Genomic DNA, 26,810 nt, shown 5'->3' with positions numbered 1-26,810 from the left:
CATGTCATAAGAATTTAAATAAAAAAAAGGACCAAGTTAAATTCAAATCTGTTTTTTTTTAAATTTTTTACCGGTGTTTTGTATGCGTTGGAAAAGGGGTAGTTTTATACGGCGAATATATCTTAAACTCTATATTTTAAACAGGAAAGTAAGGGGGTCGTCTTATACACCAGGTCGTCTTATACGCCGGAATATACGGTAAATTATAACACAAACATTATGTGGAGCCAAACAATAGGGGGAGACTGGCATTTTAAATATTCCCCACTGCCGGTGAACGGCAGCCGAATCTACTGAGAGGCTCCAAGTCGGACCTGTTTAAACCAAATCTGGCCGAGATTTCATCTATAGTCTCCACTAGTCTTCTAGCGAAGATTATAGTACATACTATAGTCTCCGCCTAAAGTGGCGTGCAGGAAAGAAAATATGGAAAAGAGGTGGAGATTAGTTTTTTTTTTATCTTATTACCTTACAGTTTCCTGGCGGGGAACACATATTAAAGGAAATCTATCATCAAAACCAAGGTTCTTACTCGTAGATTCAGGCAAATATTCCAATATTTGTTATTCATCGTCTCCTTCCATCTAAAATCAACCACATTTCCTCTGTGCTTTACAGGCTGTTTGAAACAACCTAGGAAGCTGCATCCCAACATCTCATTAGCATAATTTTGAAAGTTGATTTTAGAAGGACATGGATAACAAAATATAAGAAGACTACCACAGTCACGGTGCCTAGATGTATGAGTAAGTCTCCCTAGTTCAGTGATGGCAAACCTTTTAGAGACCGAGTGCCCAAACTACAACCAAAACCCACTTAATTATCGCAAAGTGCCACCACAGAAATTTATACTCCCTGCTCTGTCACAACTTTCATTCATATCAGCACCTGAGGACACCAATAAAGCAGAAAATAGTCCCAGGTAGCGCTGTCTCTTTAAAATAGCTCTGTGCACAGCAAGTCCTGGGTTGTCTGGGACTTAAGGAAGATGTCTAGAGTCCTCTCTGGTAATGGCCTGGGTGCCCACAGAGAGGGCTCCGAATGCCACCTCTGGCACCCGTGACATAGGTTCGCTACCACTGCGCTAGTTTATCTATGCTATGATTTATATGGTAGATTTTGCTGAAAAAATGGGCTGCTGCAGAATTAGCACTGTGTAAATTCCATAGCCAGTGGTGTTTGCCCAGGATTTTCTGCCTTAAATCTAGCCAAATACTAGGTCAAAATTTGCAGACCCCGTTGCCAACTTGAATTTTCAATTGCACGCCTTACATTCCTAGTGGTATCTGCCAAGATTTTGCTCCGTATACAGGATATATTACATTTTGAAATAGGACCTGCCCTATCATGGTAGGGTTTCACCGATAACAGAATTTTGAGTGTCACGCTTCTTGATACCGAGACAATACTTTAAAGAAAAAAAAAGTATTATCTGAATACAATGTTAAGGGTGCATTTACATGGGACGTTTACATTGTGTTTAGAAACAAACATTTGGGCACGGGGCTCAGCCCAATCTCATATGTGTTTCCATGAAATGCAGGAGATCACCAACTATCAACCAGCATTTTGCAAGGAGAGTTTCACTTCTTTATGACAGTTATGTTTATGTATTATAAAAGTTGTCCTGGTAATGTTAATATAAAATGGATAATTATTTTGTTTCTTATACATTTTTATTAATTCAATTTAACTGTATTATTTATATGTTTAGAAAAAAGGATAATGTAGTTATATATAGAGAGATTTCTCAATATACCAGTGCATTGAGCTTGTGTCACAGTGTAACTCTATGGAAGGTCTAGTAAGAAAAAGTCCTCCGCATGACAACCAGTAAGCACATAGTCTAGTGCAGTGTTCCCCAACCACCGGTTCGCGGCCCAAGACCGGGCCTTGGAACACCTGGTACTGGTGCCGCGCCTGACCTCTGTAAAACAAAAATAAATACCCACCAAATAATGCACTGCTCTACTGACAAAAAGCATCATACTGTCATAACATCATGCTATTAGTGAAGTGAAGGAAGAGAATACTGCTGCAGGGGAATGAGGAAGGTAAGTATTTTTGTTTTTTCACAGAGTTCGGCTGGGAAAGGGTACATTGGAAGCAGATGGTGAGGGGAGCAAAGGAAAGGAGACATGGAGGGAAGGCATGATGCTGGAAAGGAGACATGGGAGTGGAGCATGCTACAGGAAAGGGGACTATACATGTGGAGGGGGTGCTTCTTCAGGAAATGGAACAATGTAAGCTAAGCACACAGGGAGTTATGGTGGAGCATTCAAATATACATTTTTAGCTATGAAACTAGGACACCAGACCGCAATGGTCCCTGGAGAAAATGTATGTTTACAGCTGGTCCCTGGGCAGAAAAGGGTTGGGGATCACTGGTCTAGTGGATAGTGGTTCCCTTATCAGTTGAGCAATGGTAAGGGTTATGCGCGTAGCCATTGCACACTCATCTGTAATAGATATGTAATATTATACCCACAGAAGCAGGAAGTAATAGGAGGACTCTGCTTACAAAAATATATGACTGCATAAAAACTGATACATTTTAATTTAATTTACATGTATATTTGTGTATTAATAGACACATTGAGTTGAGCAATTCATTTGTAATATTAATTATGTAGAAGTATTAGTTACAAAGGATATTAGGAATGTTTTTGGCTGAATCAGTAAAGCAATTAATGACTGTCCTATTTATTATTTAATTATTCCTTATATCATTCCATAAAGGAAAGCACATGGATTCGTATTTCCAAACATCACAAGACCAGTCACACCAAGGAACACGCATTTCTATGTGAGTTGTATCAATTGTGTACAAGCCCATTACCGTTACCAGGCAGCAAGGCAATTAGTGAATTATTACTGACATGAATTTACTATCAAACAGTCCTGTAGACAACACACCAGGATCTACAATTTATGTGCATATCAGTAACATTACATGGGTGCTATATATTATTAAGGAGATATATGTCCCCTCCTGTACATACAGCACACTTCAGCCCGCAGTTACATCTGTCCCTGGATTGATGCTAGGGCACAGCGTGTCTCTGCTTGAATACTATATTTGCTGCTACTGACACATTAATGGCAGACGAGACTCCTTCATTTCTTAAAGCTATAGATCGCCATTAACACAACATTGTTTCCAGCCATGACACTGGAGAAGGATTAATATCCAGCAAAATACAGTCTATAGGAAAAGACAGCACGTACTAAACCTATGAGGCATGCATGTGTTAGTCATACTACTAGGGCGGCATGTACACTGCAGGCTACAGGTGGTGGAGTGATGCATGGTGTGCCAATGCTCTTGGCACTGGCAGAAGTTCAGAGCCTATAAACCACCAGTACCATAGGACAGACAGACAGATACTCCGCTGCTACAGATGTGTTCACACAATGTCATGGCTCAGGGAATTAAATATTCACAACCACTCAGAATAGACCTCAAGGTCACACAATGAGAGGCAAGGCTGGGCACGTCCCAGATACAAGGTGTCACTGTATCCCCGAGCTGCTATCATATGCTCCTCAGGCCTCCAGGTACCAGGCACCTGCCATCCCTCACCTACAGCCTTACTGGTACCAGTCCAGTCTGCCCAGGTGAGGACATTCTTCAATGTCATTCTGAGGGGCACAAGCCACAGCAGCACCCAGGACCGCTCTGTGTGCCCCCTGCCCATTCCAGGACCGCTCTGTGTGCCCCCCTGCCCCTTCCAGGACCGCTCTGTGTGCCCCCCTGCCCCTTCCAGGACCGCTCTGTGTGCCCCCCTGCCCCTTCCAGGACCGCTCTGTGTGCCCTCTGCCCCTTCCAGGACCGCTCTGTGTGCCCTCTGCCCCTTCCAGGACCGCTCTGTGCCCCCCTGCCCCTTCCAGGACCGCTCTGTGTGCCCCCTGCCCCTTCCAGGACCGCTCTGTGCCCCCCTTCCCCTTACAGGATCACTCTGTGTGCCCCCCTGCCCCTTCCAGGACCGCTCTGTGTGCCCCCTGCCCCTTCCAGGACCGCTCTGTGCCCCCCTGCCCCTTCCAGGACCGCTCTGTGTGCCCCCTGCCCCTTCCAGGACCGCTCTGTGCCCCCCTTCCCCTTACAGGATCACTCTGTGTGCCCCCCAGCCCCTTCCAGGACCGCTCTGTGTGCCCCCTGCCCCTTCCAGGACCGCTCTGTGCCCCCTGCTCTTACAGCTAAAAGTGCAGAGTAAAACGCTGGCATCCTCCTTACCCTTTACATGTGATGCTGCGGAGACGGATGCGCCTGGATAAATGCAGGTAGGAGGGACCGTGCTCCAGCACCAACGACGGGAGGAAAGGGGAGCAGAGCTCCATTCACTGGGAGCCAGTGCACGCAGGCATGACGTCAGCACCTCGGGGGGCACCAGACCACGCCCCGAGCACAAGGATCACTTTACCTGCCACAATGATGGAGGCTGCTGACGCAAAGCTTGAGTCATCTAGAGATGCTTGTCACTTGTGAATGGAGGAGTGTGAAGCCAGAGGATGGGGGAGGAGAGTCACGGGGCTGCAGGAAAAGATGGAAATGTGCAGGAGTCTGTAGAGAGGGATGCAGCATATTGTAAACTTACATACTGTCCATTACAGAGCCTAGAATAAAGGAGGAGATGGAAATGTACAGGAGTCTATATACAAGGGTTCAGCTCATTGTAAACTTTCATACTATCCATTACAGAGCCCAGGACACAGGAGGAGATGGAAATGTACAGGAGTCTATACAGAGGGGTTCAGCTCATTGTAAACTTTCATACTATCCATTACAGAGCCCAGGACACAGGAGGAGATGGAAATGTACAGGAGTCTATACAGAGGGGTTCAGCTCATTGTAAACTTTCATACTATCCATTACAGAGCCCAGGACACAGGAGGAGATGGAAATGTACAGGAGTCTATACAGAGGGGTTCAGCTCATTGTAAACTTTCATACTATCCATTACAGAGCCCAGGATACAGGAGGAGATGGAGTCGGAGATGTACAGGAGTCTATATAGAAGGATACAGCTTATTGTAAACTTACATACTGTCCATTACAGAGCCTAGAATACAGGAGGAGATGGAACAAATTTTACGTCATAGTGAAGGTATTTAATATTCTATGCCATCTACTGGGAAGAGGAAAAAAAAATTTCCCCGAAATGACATGTCTACTTCTATGTCTATACCAAATTTGTATAGGTTTTATAATGTTTTCACACATTTACAAAAATTAAAACCACCTGTACAAAAAATAAAATTCTTTATTTTGCCATTTTCTGGCAGTAATAACTTTTCCATACTTCAGTGTACAGAGCTGTGGGTGGTGTAATCTTTTGCAACTTTTGATGATGTTTCAATGCTACTATTTTTAGCACTGTCGGGCCTTTTGATCGCTTTTTATAGATTTTTTAATATTTTTCAAAATGGCAAAAAAGTATAAATTTTGACTTTTGTGCTATTTTCCGTTAATATTCCGGGAATAACCGTTTATTATATTTTGATACATTGGGCATTTTGGGACATGGCAATACCTAATATGTTTATGATTTTTACTGTTTATTTACTGTTATTTTACCATTATATTTATATTTTGTTTATATAATTTCTTTTTCCTTTTTTTCAGACCCCCTTGGGTTCTTTAACCCTAGGTTGTCCGATTGACCCAACCATGTAGTGCCATATTACTGTATGGCAGTATATTGGGATTTTCCTCATCATTAGGTTAAAACCAGACAACTTACGAAGACCTGAGGCTGTCATGGCAAACCACGCGCGCCAGGATTTAAATGCCTCAAGCAACTTTGGCGGAGGCCTTTACAGGGTTAACACCCGCAATCGGCACCAGCACCACCGCGGCAATATGCAGCAAGCACCCACCTTGTATGGAGGGGGCTCAGACCTCACATCGACAGCCGGCATGTGACATAATAGTACATCAAATGTTGCTAAGGGGTTAAATCTGCCCTGTGTCATCATAGGAGGGTTATACATCTGTAATGCTTTAACATATTCAGGGTATTCTGAGATTGTTTTCTTGTCACACATTGTACTTCAAATTAATGGAAAAAAGTTGATATCTTTTGTGTTTAGTTATGAAAAAATGGAAATTTAGCAAAAATGTCTAAAAATTATTCATTTTCAAAGTTTTTTGCTTTTCAAGCAGATAGTCATAGCACCTAAGTGACTTTATAACTAACCTTTCCGAAATGTCAACTTTATATTGGCTTGACTGTTTATGCATCCTCTCTCTAAGTTGTTCTCTCTAGGTTCAGAATTTTGGGTGCAATTTTTCTCATTTTTATGGAAATCAGCAAAACCTGTATTTAGGCCTAAATAGCAGTAAAACCCTGTAATTTATGCCATTTTAGAAACTACACCCCGCAATGTGAGAAAAATCTACTTTAAGAGGTGCGTTACACCGTAAAATGTTTCACAGTAGTTAAAACAAAATGGAGGTGTAAGTTACAAACTTTAATTTATTTTAGACAATACATTAATTTTCGCAAATAAATAAACCATCACAAAGTATTTAAAGACTGAAAAATCCATCACGTTTGATACCCAATTTCTCCCGAGTATGAGGATGCCCGATATGTGTTGATAAACTGCTGTATGGGCACACGGTCGGGCATAGGACGAAAGGAGTGCCATTCAGAGCAGATCTGCGTTGTCACATTTTACAGGCTATATTACATTCAATAATGTACAAAAAACCCGAAATCATGAAAAAAAACCCTCATTTTTGGTATCACCACATCTGTAACATTCTGTACAATAAATCAGTAACAAAACCCGAAAAACTTTCCAAAATGCACATTTTTCATAAAATCCCTTTACAAAAATTTTCTAAAAAGTGATTAAAAAACCATGTAAAAAACAAGCACTAAACCAGCTCTGGCAACCAAGAAATGTTAAAGTTATCTCTCCAAAAAAATGGAGAGATAGAATAAAGATAATATATTATTTTTATGGTATCATGTATCGCCCCAAAAAATACAAAAAGAAACAAAACCAAAATTGACAATTTTGTTTCCTCCATGAACTGTTAAAATCTCATCAATAAGCTAAAGACCCACTAAATGGAAGCATTTGTAAAGTGCATCTAACGTTCCAGAAAATAAGCCCTTGTATGTGCAAACTACCAAAAAATAAAGATTGTATAGCCAATAAAAAGGGACAATGCAAATCTCCTCTGAATGGCGCAGCTTCCCTTCAAGGCCATAGCGTGTGCCCATGCAGCAGGTTACCACCACATATGGGGGATTGTTAAACACTTTGTGGAGCGTTTTAGTATTTTATCCTCTCAGAATGTGAGAATTTCAAAATTGCACATGATGTTGTTTTAACCCCATATGTGTAGTGCATATGGATGTGTGTAATGTGTACTGTATGTTGGCATATTTACTGTACTGTATTTATGTGTACAGTATATGGGTATGTGTACTGTATACAGGTAATGTATGTTGACGTGTACTGTATACATGTTATGTATGTTGTACAGTATATGTACTGAATACGTGTACTGAATAATGACATCTATATTGATTCCCGGCACATCAAATCCATCGGCATCCACCAGACGCAGATAGTTGGATAAATTTCTACAGTGATACAGAAAACGAGCGGGTCTCTGCTGTGTCTGTACAGGCTGACTTCATCACAGTGTGCCTGCCATGCACTTCTGTAGTACAGACATGGTGGAGGAATAGGCAGGATGGCAGCTGGGAAACTAGGAAAGGTGAGTACAGATTATTTTTATTCAACGGAAGATGGGTCACAAGAGGGGGAGCAAAGAGGGGGGCATAATAAGGAAGTGGAGGAAAAAGGGAGGCACAATAAGGAGAGCAGAAAGGGGGGCACAAAAAGAAGGGGAGCAGAAAACGGGGCACAATAAGAAGTGGAACAGAAAGGCGGAGCACAATAAGGGGAGCAGAACGCGGTGGCACAATAAGAGGGGGGTAGAGAGGGGGTATAATAAGGAAGGGGAGCAGGTAAATGGGGCCAAATGAAAGGGGAAGGGGAGCAGAGAAAGGGACCACAATAAGAGGAGAGAGGGAATGGAGCACTTGAGCCAATCTTTTTCTTGCTCTTCCTTCAACCCAGAGATTTGGAGGTATCCAATTACAGCAGAGCTTTTATTTCCTATTTTGTTTTTTTTTAACTGAAAGATAGGCTGTGATTGGTTGGCATATGAATCTTGCAATTGATTAATTATAGCAGAATTGTTACCCTACCTGTCAACAAAGTTCTAGGACATGTATCCTTGCCTTTTTGCATCCATAAAACATCCACTGGGAATTGAATCTATCTTAATCTTTAGTGGTTAGTCCTACCCATATCCTGGGCAGTAGCCGCATTGGTGGAAAATTCTGCATCATTATATATTACAGTATTTTCCCCCATGTTTACATACGCATTAATGTTTGTCAGATTACACAGAAAGGAAGTCCTATAAATGCAGTGTAAGTATCTCAGCGTATTGCCTTATTCCATGTGTTAAGAAAACTGAGGCTTTTTAATCTTATTTTAACTATAGCTTTTTCACCTTTGTTGGCTAAATGTGTTTATGGATTTCTCAGCACATAGAATAAACTGATAGAAATTACATGGTGTGAATGCCACCTTTAGAAGCTTCCATTATAACGTGATGGGCTATTTGCATAGGTACATGCTGGGATTTTTATGTTCCACTTTACAAAGGACCGCTACACTCCTTTCATTCCATACCCTGAACTCCTTCCGCACTTGGTCCATATTGTACCTAGGAAATACTGTTCACTTGCATTTCTACATAATTCTGAATTCATGCTGTCAACATAGCTCTTCACCTTGCCTTGGGAGTGTGTGCCAGTAAGCCCCTGCCTATTACCCCCAGTTATATGATCTGTAGAAATGTAAGGGTTTTACCATTTTGACATTCATCCTGCATATGACCCAGTGTGATAATACAATTCACTGTTCATTGAGTCAGAAAAGAAATGGCCATTTGTAATAATGTGCACAGATAAAGCTGGGTTGATTCATGAACATCTTGTGTCACAGTATGAGAGAGAGAATTTCAGGGATCTCATGTTCGCTCATTATGAAATGATTACTTTGATGTGTGCATTGTGTCATCGATTTGTAAGGCATTTAGTATGTGACTATATGCAGTTCTTTTGCCCTCAGATATAATCATAAGACCCGCTACACGTGTCCTCTGCAGACCTATTTCCATAAGTGCCCTGATGGTGGGCTATAAATAGCCCTGTGAATTCAACCCTTCTGACTCTTGAGCATCCAGAGCTGAGGATCCGTCACCATGGAAACCTGATCAGCATCCTTCAGATGCTCCTGCCAGTGTCTGAGAAACACCAGCTGGTGAAGAAGTGAGCGAACAGGGAGCTTTCCATAACACATCAAACCTGATAAAATAGCAGCCACAAAGGCTAACACACAGTATCCGCTCTGCAGATTATCCTCAGCAAAAAGCTAGAGATTTCAGCACAGGGAAGATTAAAGAGATTAGAATATGAATATTACGCATCTTTCATGTCACCATTGTGAGAGAGCAGAAACAAATGGATCAAGGTCCAGATTTTGAAGGTCTGGTGATAATAATAAATTATTCTTATTAAATCAGTGGAACAGCTTTCTATTTATTTGCTAAAAAAAAAAAGAAAAAAAACATTTGATATTGAACATCTACTTTCAGGGCTTTAAGTAGATTGAAAGTGTATTCTTCTACAGAATGTAGATTACAGCTGGAGAAACAAGATGGGGCTGGTTTGTCAGCAGACTATTCTAAAGCCTAAACATTCACTGTTAGGACTATTGGATTAAAAGGTGACAGAGCATTTGCTGTTAAGGAAAACATGCTATAAGATATGCATACTACATAACACACGATTAAGGAGTTTTCAGGGATTACATTTTGACCTGTCATCAAATTAGTGGGAGTCAAACACCTAGGACTCTATCAGATCATCTGTTCTTAGTAGATAATAAACAGAGAATGGAACAGGGGACAGACAGCTCTATTCTCAGAATAGTGTCTGAACCAAGTCATTGCAGCTTAGCTTCCATGTAAATAAATAGGAACTGATCTGCAGTAATCTTGTCTGACTTCTGCACAGAGAACTGAGCCATCCACATCCTGTTCCACCCTCTGTTTATCTGCTGCTACATGTGTATTAATCTGTACTTTATGCTGCACTCTAATATCACTTTGTGCAAAGATTATCCAACGTATACTTGAAAATAAAGATGGTACTTAATTTTAGTTCAGCACTTCCCAGTGTGACACTTGAATGTCACTTACAACATTAGTGCATAGTGTCTTTGCTTTTACTCCTGGTTGTACATGCTATGTTTTCAGCCTACTGGCACTGTGAAGGAGCAATCCTGACAGCCCACCAGACTCTGGGGGCTCCTGCTTATAAATGTCTACAGTTTTGCATGATGGATTCCCCTAGAAGATATTGGAGCACATTTACTTACCCAGTCCAGTCGCGATCCAGCGACGCGTTGTCCGACGCTAATTCGGGTCTGCCGGGATTCACTAAGGTTGTGCGCCCGATATCCAGCAGGTGTCGCTGCTGCACCGAGGTGTGCTGGAGTTCACCTTCTTCTTCCTGGTGCATGTAAGTGCGTGATCTTGCGGCACAATTCTTTTTTTTAATTTCCACGTTTTTTCCGAAACCGTTTCTGTCGCGTGACAGCCGGCGCCGAACACGTGTGCCTAAATCCCGGGGCAATTCGGCGCAAATCGGAAATATTCGGGAAACCCGACGAAAGTGCAGCTTAGTACCCTTAGTAAATGAGCCCTATTGTATAGATCAGTTCACCCCACAGCTAGCACCTTTCCATCCTGCCGGTTGGTTATACTAATAGTAGTGTAAATAGCACTGTGGAAGGTGACAATTTTTTTTTTTAACCTCTTAACGCTCAGCGTCCGATATATCGGACGCTGAGCTCAGTGACTTAACGCTCAGCGTCCGATATATTGGACGCTGAGCCGATGCCGGTTCAGCTCAAGATTTGAGCCGAACCGACATCGGGAAACACGGGGTGCCGGCTGTGACTGATAGCCGGCACCCCAGTGTAACACCCGCGATCGGAGTTGTCTCTGATCGCGGGTGATTAACCCGTTAAATGCCGCGGTTATCGCGACCGCGGCATCTAACATGCATCTGGGGGGTCTTTCCCCCACGATCGCTCCCCCCGAATCATTTTCGGGGGGCACCGATCATTGCTACGGTATCACTGGGGTCCGATCTGGACCCCAGTGTTACCTGCAGGAACTGCCGGTAAGATGGCGTCTATGACGTCATCTTACTGGCAGAGTGCCACCCTATGCAAGTGCATAGGCTGACACTGATAATGCCCTGCAATACATAAGTATTGCAGGGTATTATTATGAAGAAGCAATCAGATTATTGCTTGTTCATTTCCCATGGTGGAAAAAGTGAAAAAGTAAAAAAAAAAATTATTCAATAAAAAAATAAAGTAATAAATCACCAAAAATGCCCAAAAGCCCCAAAACATATAAAGAGACATATAACTGAAAAAAAAGTCTAAATCATAACACAAACCCCACATATATAGTATCACCGCGTCCGTAACAACCCGTAGAATAAAAATAAATAATTATTGAACCCACACGATGAACGCCGTAAAAGAAAACTGTTATAAACCCTCCAAAAATTATGATTTTTACCTATTCAATCCCACAAAAAATGCTATAAAAAGTGATCAAAAAAACATATGCACTCTAGAATGATACTGGTGCAAAGTACAACGTGTCCCGCAAAAAACAAGCCATCAACCAGCTCCGTAGCCAAAAACGTAACAAAGTTATGCCACTTGGAAGATGGCAATACAAAAATGATAGATTTTTCCCCACAATAGGGTTTTATTTTACAAATTTAGTAAAACGCAAGAAAATATATTCGTGTCTGGTATCCCCGTTATCGTATCGACCCATAGAATGAAGATAATATGATTATTAGTCTATACGGTGAACACCACAAAAAAAAAAAAGTAAAAAAACCAGTAGAGAATTGATGCTTTTCTACTCCTGCTCTCAAAAAGAAGTTCCTAAATTTTCAACAATAGGTGATACCAACCCTAAAATGGTAACATTGGAAAAAGCATCTCATCCCGCAAAAAAAATGGCATCACATGGCCCTAATAGCGCAAAAGCGAAAATTTTACAGCCTTCAAAAGAGGCCAATGAGGAAAGTAAAATCCTGGCAGCTGTAGGGTGCTCCTTCCCTTCTGCGCCTCACTGTGTGCCCATAAAACAAGTCACGGCCACATGTGGGGGGTCTCTGTACTCGGGAGAAATTGTAGAACAAATTGTATGGTGGGTTATGTATTTTTATCTTTTGGAAATGTGTAAATTTTAGGGCTAAATGAACGTATAACCGGCACAATTTGACTATTCTAAATTTCGCCTCCATTTTGATGTAATTACTATGAAGATCTCTAGGGGTTAACAATCTTCGTAAAATCTGTTTCTGATAGCTTGAGGGGTGCAGATTTGAAATTGGGTTGATTATATAGGGGGGGTTTTGATGCTAAATATGTAAATTTTCATTCAAAACTGTATTTATCCCCAAAATAGTCAATTCTGAAAATCCGGAAAAGCGCTATTCGATTTGTAAGCCGTGTGACGTCAAAATAAATTATCCAGACTTTTCAAAAATGGTGAAAATGTAAAGTAGACAAATGGGAAATGTTATTCAGCAATTTATTTAGGTGGTACATCTATCTGCCTGAAAACGCAATGATTTCAAATTTCAAAAATGGCAAATTTTTCTGAAAATTCATCATATTTTCTTTTTTTTGTAAATAAACGCAAAACTTATCAGCCAAAATTTACCACTAAAATGAAGTACAACATGTGGGTAAAAAACAATCTCAGAATCGTTTTGATAAGTAACAGTGTTCAAAAGTTATAACCATATAAAGCGACGCAGGTCAGAATCCAAAAAATGGGACTGAGCCTTAAGTTGTAAAATGGCTGCGTCCTTAAGGGGTTAATAATTAACCCTTATGGGACTCAGCCTTATCCCATTTTTGCTTCTGTTTTTTGTTTTCCACCCTCAAAAAAACATAATTTTTTTTCACATACACAGCTTGTTTTCTGCACAACAAATTGTTCTTCTCAGTATTTGTACTTAATATTGACAAAAAAAATTGTAATTGCTGCATTTCCCTGTGGGCACTGTTTTTACATCTTTCACTATGTAAGGACCTTATCCTTACCAACAGACCTGATAGGGTATCAAAACTACAGGTTGGGGGGAACCTGGGGAATAGTGATCATAATATCATTGATTTTGTATTACGCTTTACTAAGCACGTTAGTGAAGGGGCAACCAACACTCTAAACTTCAGGAGGGCAAATTTTCATCAACTAAGGGAAGACCTTAAAGGCATAGACTGGGATAATGCTCTCAAAGACAAAAGCCCCCCCCAAAAATGGGACTTTTTCTCATATATTCTGAAAAAGTCCTGTGAGAAACACATACCTTATGGGAAAAAGCATAAAAGGAACAAAAGCCTATGTGGCTAACTAGTCTTGTAAGGAAAGCAATAAGCGAGAAAGATAAAGCGTTTAAGGTGCTAAAACGTGAAGGTAGCGATGAGGCATTACAGAATTATAGAGAGAAAAATAAATCCTGTAAAAAACAGATAAAGGCCGCAAAAATAGAGACTGAAAGAAATATTGCCAGGGAGAGCAAAAATAATCCCAAATTATTTTTCAAGTATATAAATGATAAGAAACTAAAAACAGAGAGTGTGGGTCCCCTTAGAAATAACATGGGGGTCATGGTGGAAGGAGATGAGGAAAGGGCCAATCTACTGAATGTCGCCTTCTCAACTGTCTTTACCCAGGAAAATCCCCTGGTGGAAGACACGATGAGGAATAATGTAAATTCTTTTTATAATGTCAACAGTTTAACCCAGGAAGAGGTACGGCGCCGCCTCGCAACCACTAAGATAGATAAATCACCTGGGCCAGATGGCATACACCCCCGGGTTCTGCATGAATTATGTACGGTGATAGACAGACCGTTATTTTTAATATTTGAAGATTCACTGAGGACTGGTTATGTTCCACAGGAATGGCGCATAGCAAATGTGGTACCAATATACAAAAAAGGATCAAATAGCGATCCTGGAAACTACAGACCCGTAAGTCTAACTGCTGTGGTGGGGAAAATATTTGAGGGGTTTATTAGAGATGCTATCCTGGAGTATCTCACTGTGCACAACCTTATAACCCAGCGTCAGCATGGGTTTATGAGAGATCGGTCCTGTCAGACTAATCTGATTGGTTTCTACGAGGAGGTAAGTTCAAGACTGGATCTGGGGGATGCTGTGGATGTTGTATATCTGGACTTTTCAAAGGCATTTGACACCGTGCCACATAAAAGGTTGGTATATAAAATGAGACTGCTGGGAATAGGAGAAAATCTGTGTATCTGGGTAAGTAATTGGCTTAGTGATAGAAAACAGAGGGTGGTCATTAATGGCACATTCTCAGATTGGGTTGATATTACCAGTGGAGTGCCACAGGGGTCAGTATTGGGGCCACTTCTTTTTAATATTTTTATTAATGACCTTGTAGTGGGTTTACACAGTCAAGTTTCAATATTTGCAGATGATACTAAGCTGTGTAAAGTAATAAATACTGAGGTCGATAGTTTAGCATTACAGAGGGATTTGTGGAAGCTTGAGGGATGGGCAGAGAAATGGTTGGTGAGGTTTAATGTAGATAAATGTAAAGTTATGCACTTGGGCCATGGAAACAAAAAGTATAATTATGTTCTAAACGGTCAATTACTTAGTAAAACTGAAGCTGAAAAGGACTTGGGCGTATTGGTGGATGGTAAACTTAATTTTAGTGACCAGAGCCAGGCGGCTGCTGCTAAAGCAAATAAAATAATGGGATGTATCAAGAGAGGAATAGATTCTCGTGATAAAGACATAGTTCTGCCCTTATACAAATCCCTGGTCAGACCACACATGGAATATTGTGTACAGTTTTGGGCACCAGTATATAAAAAGGATATAGTAGAGCTGGAACGGGTGCAGAGGAGAGCAACCAGGATTATTAGGGGAATGGGGGGACTAGAATACAATGACAGATTACAAAATTTGGGATTATTCAGTTTAGAAAAAAGACGACTGAGGGGAGACCTCATTACAATGTACAAATACCTGAACGGACAGTACAAGGATCTCTCCAAAGATCTTTTTATACCTAGGCCTGTGACCAGGACAAGGGGGCATCCTCTGCGCCTAGAGGAGAGGGGATTCTACCATCACCATAGACAAAGGTTCTTTACTGTAAGAGCAGTGAGACTATGGAACTCTCTGCCGCAGGAGGTTGTTATGGCCGACTCTATGTACATGTTCAAGAGAGGCCTGGATGACTTTCTGGAGAGAAAAAATATCACGGGTTATGGGGATAAAACATTTATTTAATTCTTGAAAGTTGGACTTGATGGACTTGCGTCTCCTTCCAGCCTTATATACTATGATACTATGAGCTCCAAATGACACCTCCCTTTTATTCTTTGGATCGGTGTGATCATTTGGATTTTATTATGTTTTAGTAAAATTTAAAATATTTAAATGTTTTGTAAAAAACATTTCAATGTTTTGCTATTTTCAGACACCAATGCCTTTCATACTTACGGACTTATGTAAGGTATAATTTTTATGGTGAAAATCGGAAAACAAAAGATTTTAATTTCTTAAAAATTGTTTTAGGGTTAATACAATGTCTAAAAAGTTCCCATTCTGACATTTGGACTCTATTTTTTGTCATGGTGTTGGTGGCATATATTTATCTTTTTTATTCTTTATTAATTTATTCATTTATTTTTTTTTATTTTATTTTTGTTTATGACAAATATACATATAAAACAAAAAATAAATAAAGAAAAATACAAGACTTTATAGGTCAAATGTATATGTTACCAACGGCTCAACAATCAAAGGTAAAAAGGAGGGGGTAAAGAGAAAGAGAGAGAGAGAAAAAAGGGAAGGTAGAGAATAGAAAATAGAGAGGTTCCATATTTCCCATCAAAGTCCAGCCTTACTACGAACTAAAGACTTCCTGTTTAGAGATGAGCGAACACACTCGTCCGAGCTTGATGCTCGTTCGAACATTAGCGTACTCGTTACTGCTCATTGCTCGGATGAATACTTCGCCAGCTCCAGAAAATGGCATCTCCCGCGGTTGTGATTTTTGGCGGCCAGAAACAGAGCCAATCACAAGCCAGGAGCCTCTGCACTCCACCCAGCATGACGTGGTACCCTTACACGTCGATAGCAGGTGACCCTGGAATAGACTAGCCCCTGCCCGCGCTGCTCGCATCATTCTCTGTCTGGATGCCGTTAGGGAGAGAGCTGCTGCTGCTACAGGGATAGCGTTAGGGTGTTATATTAGCTTAGTGTTAGGCAGGAGTGAGTCTACAAGAACCCAACAGCCCTTCTTAGGGCTAGAATAACGTTATATTTTATCTATTTTTTTAATTTGCTTGTGGCTGGCCTTGCTGGCACTAGTAGAGCAGCTAGTACCATATTGTGAGGAATTTGCAGGGAGACTTGGGAACGTTCTATTTAGCTCTTAGTGACACACATATCCAACTCAAACACCTAAGTGAGACAATTTATTAGGGATTTGATTGAATTAGGCAGAGTCTGCCGATTTTTTTTTTTTTTTACTTTTATTTTTTTTTCAAAACTAAAAGTCATCACAGGCAAAGCACAAAATCCAGTTGTGTGCTGTCAGTGTAGGTTACAAACTAGCCATAGCAATCATCATCATCTTCTGTGGTTGCTGTGTGATTTCTTCTGATCGTTTTGTTAAAAAAAAAAAAAAACACAAAAAAATTTTACAGTTTACACTTTAATTTTGTAAATGTTGAACCCGAGGGGTAGGGGTAGAGGACGAGGGCGTGGGTGTCCAACTACTGCAGGTGTCAGAGGCCGTGGTCCTGGGCGGGGTGAGACACCACCTGCTGATGAAGGAGCAGGGGAACGCTGCAGAGCTACACTCCCTGGGTTCATGTCACATACTCTGAGGAACTGTTTTCTGGACCCTTCCCAGAGTCACAAACCACTTGTCCGGTTGCTGCTGAGCTCTTTTCCGATGCCCAGGTTTTCCCACCGGTCGCAGAAAAAATAGAAGAGAAAAATGCTTATGCTCACCCACAGCGATGCACGTTGAAGGTAGCTCCGTGCTGGATAAGAGATGGAGTGCGCTTGGTCTAGGTCCAAGGTAAGTAGCAAGGGGAAAAAGGAAGAAAAAAATATCCACTCTATCCGCACTGGTATGAAGTTAAAAATTGTTCAATTCGATTTATTCAATTCATCAAAAAGTTAAAGTTAAATCGAATTGAACAATTTTTAACTTTATACCAGTGCGGATAGAGTGGATATTTTTTTCTTCCTTTTTCCCCTTGATGATGACATTGTTGACGTAGTGGAAGAAGTGTGTAAGGAGGTGTCAGACGTTGAGGAGACACAGTTGTCAGACAGTGGTGAAGTTGTTGTCAGGGCAGGAAGTCCGAGGGGGGATCAGACTGAGGGATCGGAGGATGATGAGGTGACAGACCCAAGCTGGGTTGATAGGCATTGGTTGGGCCAGATGGAGAGGCAGGGCCAGAGCTGGTGCATCAGCGCCAAATGTTTCACATAGTGAAGCTCCTGTGGCGAGGGCTAGATTTTCGGAAGTCTGGAGGTTCTTTAAAGAAACACCGGATGACCGACGGACTGTGGTGTGCAGCCTGTGCCACACCAGGATCAGCAGGGGTTCCACCACTACCAGCTTAACCACCACCAGTATTCGCAGGCATATGAATGCTAAACACCCCACTCAATGGAACCAAGGCCGTTCACCTCCGGCCGGGCACACCACTGCTCCTTCCCCTGTGTCATCTGCTGCCTCTGCTAGTCAGCCCCCTGCCCAGGACCCCGGCCCAAACACCTCCCGCGCGAAAACCACACCTTCGCCTCCACGATCCTCCACAGCATCCACCAATGTCTCCATGCGCAGCGTTCAGCTCTCCATACACCAGACGCTGGAGCGCAAGAGGAAGTACAGTGCAACCCACCCAAACGCCCAAGCTCTCAATGTCCACATCTCCAAATTACTTAGCCTGGAGATGTTGCCCTATAGGCTAGTAGAGACCAAGGCCTTTCGCAACCTCATGGCGGCGGCCGCCCCTCGGTATTCGCTCCCCAGCCGCCACTACTTTTCCCGATGTGCCGTCCCAGCCCTGCACCAGCACGTGTCAGACAACATCGTCCGTGCCCTGACCAACGCCGTTTCTGACAAGGTGCACCTGACCACGGACACGTGAACAAGTGCTGCCGGGAAGGGCCACTATATATCGCTGACGGCACATTGGGTTAACTTGGTGGAGGCTGGGACCGAGTCTGACCCTGGGGCTGGTCATATACTGCTGACGCCGAGGATTGCGGGGCCTACCTTGGTCCAGGTCTCTCAGGCCTACTTTGCCTCCTCCTCCTCCCACCTCTCCTCCTCCTCCGAATTACCATCTGTGGGCATGGCGCCATCAGTCGGTAGCTCTAGGCACAGCAGCAGTGCCGGCGCTAAGCGACAGCAGGCAGTGCTCAATCTGCTGAGCCTAGGCGATAAAAGGCACACTGCCCAAGAGCTATTACAGGGCATCACGGCGCAGACTGATCTGTGGCTGGCACCGCTGAACCTGAAGCCAGGCATGGTTGAAGCCAATCTGTCTGATTTGCTCACGAAGGTGCGCCGCATCTGACGCATTTCAGGAAGTCCAGCACAGATGCTGCCACTCTCAGGGCAGCGCAGCGCCGCCTCCAACTGCCCACTCACCGACTGTTGTGCGATAACATTAACCATGTTATCCAGAGTTTACCAGCAGCGCAGAGCGATTGTAGACTGCCAGATGTCAACTTCCACCAGAACTGGTAGTCAGGTCAGTCAGCTTCCTCAAGTCTACAATGAGGAGTGGACGTGGATGTCTGATATCTGTCAGGTGCTGAGTAACTTTGAGGGGTCAACACAGATGGTCAGTGGCGATGCCGCCATCATCAGCCTCACCATCCCACTGCTTGGCCTGTTGAAAAACTCTCTGGTCAGCATGAAGTCCGGAAGCTTTGCGCTCGTCACAAGGGACGGGGGAAGAAGATTCCCTTGTTGATAGCCAGCCAAAGCACCCTCAGGTCTGTTTCTCAGCGCATATCGGAGGAGGTGGAGGAGGATGAGGAGGAAGAGGAGGAGAATGTTGGCGAGACAGAAGAGGGGAGCATTGCTCAGTCCTTCACTGTTCAGCGTGTATGGGCAGAAGAAGAGGAGTTGGAGGAGGAGGAAATGGACAGTCAGGCCAGTGAGGGGAGTGAATTCTTGCGAGTTGGGACTCTGGCGCATATGGCAGATTTCATGCTAGGCTGCCTATCCCGTGACCCTCGCGTTCAAAGAATTTATTCCAGCACCGATTACTGGGTATTCACTCTCCTGGACCCACGGTACAAGCACCAGGTGAAAGAAGCTTAACCTAAATAATGTATGCACTCCTCCTCCTCATTTTCTTCCATCTCCTCCTCTTTGTACACTAAAGCAGAGACAAATGGCTATTCTTCGCCAGGCCCAACTGGCTCTAGCCATAGTACTCTATGTATTTAATTTTTCTGGAGGGCCACCTACCCGGTCCTCTGTTTTAAACAATTTTTGGGAGTGCCACATACAGGTACTCTATGTATTTAATTTTTCTGGAGGACCACCTACCTGCTCCTCTGGTTTGAAAACTTTTTTGGACTGCCACATACAGGCACTATCCAAATTTAATTGTCTCCATAGCAGCCTCCACACGTCATCTTTATAGCTGCCTCCACACGTTGTCTCCATTGCTACCTCCACACATCATCTCCATAGCTGCCTCCCAAAGTCTTCCATATAGCTGCCTCCATACATCGTCCTCTTAGCAAACGAGCTTTGTCAGGCAGAATTTTGGGTTGTTTTCATGGCTTCCACATCAAACTTGTCGGCACCCTGCTGTGTTATCCACAAAATATACTGGCAAACTTTTATCATTTATCGATATTATTTCACGTGTCTTGCGCATTTGTTTACATTCCCCTCACCCACCATAACCAAGCCAATTACTTATAAGAACAGTACTACACTTGATCTTATACAAAAGGTTCTTAGAAGTGCTGTTTGTAGCCCCCGCCTGCTTTGAGAGATTATACTTTTTTCAAAGTAAACGCTTCTGGCCCCCAGGCCCATTTTGAGTGGGGAGGAGCCGAGAGACAGGGGCTTGGACAGGCGAAACCTCGCCTGGCGCGGACCGCCAGCTCCAACCCAAGATTAGGCAGTCTCAGAGGCATCCATGCATACTGCCCCTGCTGTTTCCTGTCCATTTCGCCTCCATGATCCTCCACAGTGTCCAACAATATATATATATAGCCAGCTAGCCCCCTTTAGTATATAACCAACTCTGGATAGTAGGCAGTAGGGCTGATATCACTAAGGACGTGGTTGTGCAATACCAGTGGCTTGTATAGTGCTTCCCTGCGCTTGAAGAAAAACAAGCCACTAGTATTGTGCAATTGTGTCCCTAGTTACCTTTACCCTCTGTTACGTACGCTGGAATAATAAGAATGTGGTTGGGCAATACTTGCGCAGCACTTCTGTGCGTATTAAGAACAACAAGCTGATGGTATCGTTTGAACGTGTCTTTAGTTACCTGCAACCTTCAATACCAATATTCTTTGCGTGCACAGAAGCACAGTACAAGCGATCTGAGTTACGGACGACCCCTAAATACAAAAGGTGGTCCTGAGCTGCACATGTGTGGCCAAGGACCCCTTTTTGCGCCTAGGGATCATCTACCGCGATTCAACAAGATTGTGCTCCCGAGATCCTGCATGTGTCGCTTCCTCCACTCAAGTCCACCGGAGTTCACCTTCTTACCCATTTATGTGAGTGCATGTCTTGCGACACAATTTGAATTTTAAATCCCGCACTTAGTCCAAATCCTGGTTTGTGTCGCATGAAAGTCGGCGCAGCTGCGCCAAAATCCAATCGCGCGGGCCAAAAATCCCTGTTAAATGCATCGTAAAATGGAAATAGTCGGGAAACCTGGCGGAAATGTGGTCCGCGCACCCTTAGTAAATGTGCCCCAATGTTTCTGCTTAGAGAGTCCCCACCCATACTCTTTACACCAACCAGCCTAGAGAGTAATAGGAGCTGAAACAGCAGTAAAATTGTAAAGTAACGGGTTAAAAATTATCTTTATTCTGAAAACATCACTAGGGGATTGAAATTTGAACATTTTATTTCACGGGCAAACCCCTTTAAAATGAACAACTCCTTTAAAGTGAATGTATGCATTGTGGATTAATAGATCAGGGCCGGCTTTTTAAAAATAAAAAATTTGTACTTACCTCTTCCGGCCAGAAGCTCCCATCCAACACCTATCCCAGCGCCCTACAATGTAACTGGATGGAGGGTTCCAGGGTAATCACAGCGCCAATGACTCAGATGTGAGGATAGTATTCTTAAAAAAAGTTTTTTTTATTATATAGCTTGGTAAGACGCGTTTCGAGCCCGGAGCTCTTCTTCATCTACAAGCATGGTATACATTAAAACATGCGGTTTCTAAAGTGCAGTTTTTGGCACGAGTAGGAGATCTGTCATACGTCAGCATGACCTCAGAATGTAAATAAAAACATATTGTATAATGGTAGTCATTCGTAAAAATCGGTGTGGCCTGGGCTTATGTTTCATTCAGAGTGGCCGTCTGGAGTCCAAGGGCAGAAAGGCAAACTCACAGGGTTCGTAGCGAATGGACGAGTCTTGATGTGGAAGACAAAGAGTGAAGATAGCTGTGTTTGGTGAGTTGGTGAGGGTAGAGCGCCCTACAATGCTGAGATATAGGGAAAGATAGGAGTGGTCAGCAATATCGGCCGTCTGGAAGCTCCCTGTGTGTGGCTTCTGTGCCCCTGTAAACACACGGGCATGGATCAGATGGACCACAGCCTGAGACATCAGCAGTGCTGGAGGAGATGAGTACATGTTTATTATTTTTTAAAAGTCCCCCCCAGCACTGCCCTAAGTTATTTATTAATCCCGGATAACCCCTTTAGGACTCTTGCATTCAAAGACCCCAACTTAAGCATAACCAGGGGGAGCAGAGACACAGATCCCCATGAATGAGAAAAGAAGCTAGAGTTGAGTAGGAATGCACCACAACAGGGGGAAAGGAACCTGGGAGATAGGTGATATTGTAGGTCAAAAGGATGAAGAAAAGGGGGGCAAAATTACGGCCCAAAGTAGGTCTATGCTGAAAAATATGTAATATGCACACAGACCAGCTGAGTGCAAGTCCCCAATTAGAAGGCAGTCCCCAATAAGTGCAAAGGAGGCCTAACCCATGGACTGCCATGTAAAACTATAGGCAATTAATAATCAAAAATACAACAGCAAATGAATTAAAGCAACAATTTTCAGGGAGCAATGCAAAATGTATTATACTGCTCGGACTATTAAACACTTAAACAGGCAATCTGGTGGACAACCCCAGCAGAGAAAGACTTAAAAAAAAATCATAGTGTAAAATCATTGCTCAAAGGATTCTTAGGTAGTTATGTCAGTGTCCAGCACAAGGAAGTCCACTCCAGTTTAGTCAGGTGGGACCTCGATCTTCTTCTCCTTTAAGGATATTCTGCACTACCACCCACTGCAGGGTCCAGAGGCGTCTGTAAGGATGGCCATGTAGGGAGATCTGGAGTCCGAACATTGAGGGCAGCTGCCACAGAAGGAACGTCCAAGGGATGTCGTATCAGATATGTCCTAATAAAATGATTATTTATATAGCGCCATCATATTCCATAGTGCTTTACAACACATAGGGGACATGTACAAATAAAATAATACATTATAGAGTACAAACAGTCATATGAAACAATAGGAGTGAAGGCACTGCTTGCAAGAGCTTACATTCTATGAGGATGAAAGGGATAACACAAGAGGTATAAAAGCTTGTATAATGGTCCAGCCATAATGTATAAGGGAACAAAATAAAATAATAACCAGCCATCTGTTACCATCTTATATAACAGATGGGAAGAGAACACAGGGTGGGTCAGTAAAGGGAGAGTTGATATTTCATGCAGGGAGTGAGTGTAATAGGCTTGGAGGTTGGGTATTAGTCTAGAAGGCCATGGAAGGGCATGCCAGAGAATTGGTGCAGCTCGAGAGAAGTCCTGGAGACGTGAGTGAGAAGTGGAGATTAATCACTGGCAGATAGAAGAGCATGGGTTGGGAGGCAGACTGAAATGAGGTAGGGAGGTGCAACATCTTGCATCATTTTGTGGATGAGAGTTGTAAACTGTATTTGGAATGAGACAGGCAACTAGTGCAGTGATTGGCACAGACTGGAGGCTTCCAAGTAGCATTTTGACTGAAAGACAAGCCTTGCTGCTGCATTAAGAACAGATTGGAAAGGAGATAGGTTAGTGAGTGGGAGACCAATTAGTAGGGAGTAACAAAATGAATCAGAATGACAATTAGAGAAGTAGAGGTCAGGATAGACTCGGTTTGTAGATGGTGGAAAGACCAGAAGTTGAGTCGTAGAAAGATTAAGTTTCAAGAAGTGAGAGGACATGATGCTAGAGACAGCAGAGACAATCACTGGTAAGTCACTAAAGTAAGGCAGGGGTGATGTTACGTGCAGAAGTACTGTATATAGTTGGGTATCATCAGCATAGTGGTGATACTGGAAACCAAATTTGGTGGTAGTTTGTCCAATGCAGGGAAAAGAGAAGACCTGGGACTGAACCTTGAGCAAACCAACAGTGAGAGGAAAGAGCACAGAAAGATCAGTGTCTGGCCCTGTCCACAGGATAGGGCCTAAGTTGCTGATCAGTGGGGGTCTAAGTGCTGAGACCCCTGCAGATCGTGGGTTGACCGCGACCCCTCGCCACTCCTCAGACTAATGGAGCAGATGGCCGTGCATGACCCTTGGATAGGGCCTAATTTGCCTTCTTGGGAAAACTCTTTTAAGGACAATGGAGCGAAGCATCCTATGGAGGAGCTAGTGGTCCACGGTATCAAACGTTGCGGAGAGATCCAGAAGAATGAGGAGAGAATAGTCACCTTTGGATTTAAAAGATTAAAGGGGGTTCAAGAAGGGAGTTAGCAGAGTGATAGCAGGTTGGTCGAGAATAGACCAGTAGAGATGGGTGAATTTTTCAAAAATTCGATTTGCCGAGTTTGCCGAATTTTCCCACAAAATTAGTTTCGACTCGAATCATGGCGAATCACGTTTGAAAAAACTGATATAGGCACGCACATGACAGATGCTACTCTTAGAATCGCTTCACTCTTCAATTCCATGGGCACTTACAGAGGCCAACTTCACAAAATAAGTGAAGCGGGAACACAGTCTGACAAGGTAACGGCTGTGCCAGCTTGAAAGGACTGAGCAGAGGGCCAAGATCCCACTATAACATCAAAGGGTGCACTCTTTTTACACTGACATCAGATGATTCCATAGATTACGACAGAACCTGTTCTGTTAAACGCGGATACATGTAGAATGAAGTTTTTCATTCCTTCTGACAGATGAAATGAAGGGGAAAACCAAACATAGTGGCAATGTTATAGAGTGCTGGAGGGTGAAAACAGCATGGAGGTCAGAGAGTGGCACAATGACAAAGTGTGAAGGTGGGTGACAATTCCAGTCCCTGGTAAAGATGGTGGGAGGCAGATGGAGAAACTGGCAGCAGATGTGTTACTTCAGGCGGGTGGCAGCATCAGAATAGTGGCTAAGGCAGGTAGTAGTTAGAATCCAGACTCATTTCTCAACATTTGGGGTATGCGTCAAGGCTGATCTGATCTGATGCATAAGGTATTGGTGTGTCGAAATCCTAGCCGATCCACTCCTGATTCAACTTGACAAAGGTCAGACCACATTACGGGTGGACAAGCGGGTTTTCCTTGGGGTAACGATGGCCCCTGCTGCACTGAACACCCTACTGGCCGGGCAGGACAGCTTCTCTACTGCAAACTCTGCAAGTTGCGGCCCCGCATCAAGTTTGGCTGCCCAGTAGTCCATGGGATCCTCTACCTGGGGTGGTAGAGTGCTACCTGCTCCAAGTCCTGCAGGTGGCGGCTATCCTCCTCACTAGGCATGTGAAGGAAGCTGTTCATAGAGGACTCCAGACTTAAGCTGCTGCTGATGGAGCTGCTACTGCTCCTACCCCCCATCTGCCCACAGAAGCCGTGGCAGTAGTTTGTGGTGCTGAGCTCAGACCACCTAGTAGATCTCTGGCTGAGGGAAATGAACAGGACAGAGGCTGGTTGAGGAAAGGTGAGGGCCGCTGACCTGCTCCTGGGCCATGCCAACTACCTGACGAATCCATGGACTCTTGGCTGGGGTTGTCAGATGTCATTTGGGAGGAAGGTCATCCACTTTCACTTTCATCAACACACTGCCGCTAGATGACACCGTCCATTCTGGCCTCACAGAGTCACCCTTGCTGCAACGGCCCCTTACTGTGCTGCGACCTGTGCCTGCTCCACCTGCCACCTCTCTGTCTGACATATTGGTTAATCAACTATGTTGATTTGACATGGATTTCTTGATATCAACTTTAGCAACAAAAATGAATTGAAATTTGGGGAATACAGAACCTCAAAAACTGACACCCTGGACTTTGAGAAAAAATCTCTCCAGCAACTATGTTGATTTGACATAGATTTCTTGATATCTACTTTATTAACAAAAAAAGAGTTAAAATTTGGGGAATACAGAACCCCAAAAGCTGACACCCTGGACTTTCAGAAAAAATCACTCCAGCAACTATGTTGATTTGACATGGATTTCTTGATATCAACTTTAGCACCAAGAAAGAATTGAAATTTGGGTTATACAGATCCCCCAAAACGGACACCCTCGACTTTGAGCAAAAATCACTCCATCAGCTACTGAGTACAAGCAGCCACATACAGCACATGCAGTGTGAAATGATGGGATTGCAAATGGCTCTCTGTTTTTATAGAGCTGTGACATCACATAAGTCAGCCGGTCGCTTATTGGCTTACATGTCTTCGCATGTGATCGAAGGGTGTTCCTTTCTTCTTCCCAGAGTTCACACAAATCACCGTAAACTTCAGATTCGTGCCGAACCAAAGTTTTCCTGAAAATCGAAAAGAATTTCACTTCGTTAGAATCGATTTGCCCATCTCTATAGTCCAGGCATTCCAGAAGTGTGGAGATAAAAGGGAGAGTAGAGACTGGTAGATAGTTAAAGAGAACCTGTCAAAATAACCAACCCAAAATAAAGACTTAATTAAAACTATGATTAAAAAGGATTGCCTTTATCCCTAAATGGTTTCATTCCATGGCTGTAATGTTACAAAAATCAATTTGTAAACTTATATGCAACTCACCTGATGTGAGTCTGTCACACCAGTTGAGTCATGCATATAAAAGTTTACTTGCATTGCCCTGTCTCCCTGTTCCTGATTGAAAGTGCTATGATATTCCGCTGTGTGTAACATTGAGAGAGAGGCCTCTGTTGCATCATTGGTCACTTAAAGTCATGTGACCAGGATGACATCATCTAAGGTTCTGTTACATTGGCAACATCTACCCCATGTACAGGCAGTCCCCGGGTTACGTACAAGATAGAGTCCGGAGGTTTGTTATCAAGTTGAATTTGTATATAAGTCGGAACTGTATATTTTATAATTGTAGATCCAGACAAAAAAAATTTTGGCCCAGTGACAATTGGAGTTTAAA

The 26,810-nt window shown here is 43.1% G+C and overlaps 1 protein-coding gene and 1 long non-coding RNA gene across 3 annotated transcripts in view; one reads left to right on the top strand and one right to left on the bottom strand.

Moving 5' to 3' along the window:
- The window catches only part of SLC6A17 (solute carrier family 6 member 17), a 59,743-nt gene extending 55,224 nt beyond the window's left edge, over window positions 1-4,519 (bottom strand). The window contains exon 1 of one of the 2 annotated variants that reach the window (XM_072137406.1): window positions 4,422-4,519. The gene's annotated coding sequence lies outside the window, so the exon portion shown is untranslated. Of the gene's footprint in view, window positions 1-4,234; window positions 4,402-4,421 lie in introns of those variants that run through there. The other variant, XM_072137405.1, reaches the window with a different exon arrangement.
- Window positions 3,512-6,876, top strand: LOC140118935 (uncharacterized). The gene is made up of 3 exons (XR_011853288.1): window positions 3,512-3,618; window positions 4,964-5,105; window positions 5,624-6,876. It is a non-coding gene; the product is annotated as an uncharacterized lncRNA (long non-coding RNA).
- Window positions 6,877-26,810: the final 19,934 nt, after the last annotated feature.

The sequence above is a fragment of the Engystomops pustulosus genome, chromosome 2 (genome assembly GCF_040894005.1).
Source record: "Engystomops pustulosus chromosome 2, aEngPut4.maternal, whole genome shotgun sequence".
Classification (NCBI taxonomy): Eukaryota; Metazoa; Chordata; class Amphibia; order Anura; family Leptodactylidae; genus Engystomops; species Engystomops pustulosus.
The sequence above is the reverse complement of the archived record's forward strand: the minus strand, read 5'-3'. Positions and strand labels throughout refer to the sequence as shown.